Source organism: Chinchilla lanigera, unplaced genomic scaffold (genome assembly GCF_000276665.1).
Source record: "Chinchilla lanigera isolate Chin_1 unplaced genomic scaffold, ChiLan1.0 scaffold00088, whole genome shotgun sequence".
Taxonomy (NCBI): Eukaryota; Metazoa; Chordata; class Mammalia; order Rodentia; family Chinchillidae; genus Chinchilla; species Chinchilla lanigera.
The window spans coordinates 7,338,625-7,340,461 of NW_004955489.1; the positions used below are offsets into that span (position 1 = coordinate 7,338,625).

A 1,837-nucleotide genomic window follows, 5' to 3' on the forward strand; every position below is an offset into this window, starting at 1 on the left:
CAAAAAAAAAACTATTTTCAGGTAGCAAGGACAAGACAATCATTTATACCAATTAAATTGATACAAAATACATTAGAAAGAGAACACACATACAAAAGTCATTCAGTTGGTCAGAGAGTACAGAAGGCACAGAATACCACAGGATAAGAACATAGGTGTGAATTCATTGCAGTAGCAAAGTGTGTCTACAGTTGGCGTTACACACTTACTGAGGTAAAGGCACAGTCACATTCACGTAATTAACAAGGAAGAATTTAGATTCCCCATGTATAATTCCTTCATAGCAGTTTTCATCTGTTTGATTGGTTACTGTAATAATGTCCCACTCAGTGCACACCTGTAATCCCAGCACTCGGAAGGCCGAGGCAGGAGGATTGTTGCAAGTTCAAGACCAGCCTGGGCTACAAAGTGAGCTTGAGGCCCGCCGGAAATGCATAGTGAGACTGCCTCAATAAAAAAAAAAAAAAAATCCTAATTCTCCTTGGTTTTCTGGCTCAAAGTCATAGAGACCACAACAGCGGGTTTGAGCCTGAGGATGTTAGGACCTGTCATCTTTTCTGTAGATGTGGTGGAAATCCCCCTGAGCTCACTAAAACTCCTCTTCGCCGGCTTTGGCTTGTATTCTTACCCAGGGACACTGGAGGCAGGCGGTATCGGTATCTGCAGCTCCTTCAAGGTCTCTGTGGACTGTTTGTACTATCACAAGTCTCGTGCAGCCTACTGGCCTACAAGGCCAACTGACTCACTTGCTCTACAACATTTTCTAAAAGATTAAACATGCTTCTTTCAACCAACTCCTTTGACTCTTCAACTTTTCTACCACATCTCTGACTTCTTCAGCTAGAATCTTATCTACTCACTGCTTTTCATAATTGTAATCCAGGTTGTGGCCCTCCAGTTTTTTCAGGTGGTGCCCAATCTCTTTTAAATCTTTATCTTGGAGTAACTGAAGTAGATCAGTAAAAGTTTGCTTTATATTAATGCCAAGATAGTCTTTCACCTTGGTCATTAGTTTCATGGATTCCCTAACTGAGATCAACACATTGCCTGGTGGAATCTTCGTGGAGCTCTTTGCCCTACTTCAGCAAGCAGTCCCCCAGCCACGCCTCCATCTGCAGGCAGCCCATGGTCTGCCCTTACCCTAGGATCTTTGACACAGTGTTCAACATTCCTGGCTTATCTCTGTATGCTGGATTCTGCTGAAAGTATTCAATGGTTTTTGAAGGAATTTCGGCAACTGCTTTACTGGTAACATCTATTTTCCATTGCATGTTCAGAAATTCATCATCTAACTTCGTTCCTTCAGTGCCATGTATTTTTTCACTAAACAGCTGGCTGGCTTTGTTGGAACTGCTTCTTCAGCCCAGCCACCGACATGGGCATCTTGGCTGTGCTGGGGAGCAGGTGAGTCCCCTGGCCTGGGCTCTGTGTCCCAAGGCCTGGCTGCTGTCACCTTGCACACCTACGTGCTCCAACAGTCCTTGCACGTAGAGCTACTTTTTTTTTGTCTACAAGACCCTTTGCCCCTAACCACTCCCTTACCATCTCGACCTCTTCCACCACTTGTGCATTTTCCTGGAAAGTCTAATAATTCTTATGTTCCAAATGGATCTCACTTCCTAAGGTTCTGGTTCCTTTTTCCATCAAGTTCTCTCTCACACAAGCATTCTTAGACACTCCCGATTACAGAAAGAGGAGCTCTCGTACTAGAACCAACTAGAAAATGTTGAGCACTAAGTCAGCCAGCTGTAGCTGTCCACTTTCTATGGCATATAATGAATGCACTAAGAATGAACAACTTTATGCATCAATAAACAACATGGTTCATGGTATGCTA

The 1,837-nt window shown here is 43.5% G+C and overlaps 1 pseudogene; it reads right to left on the reverse strand.

Annotated features, from left to right (window-relative positions):
* Positions 1-205: 205 nt before the first annotated feature.
* Positions 206-1,377, reverse strand: LOC102022931 (annotated as a pseudogene).
* Positions 1,378-1,837: the final 460 nt, after the last annotated feature.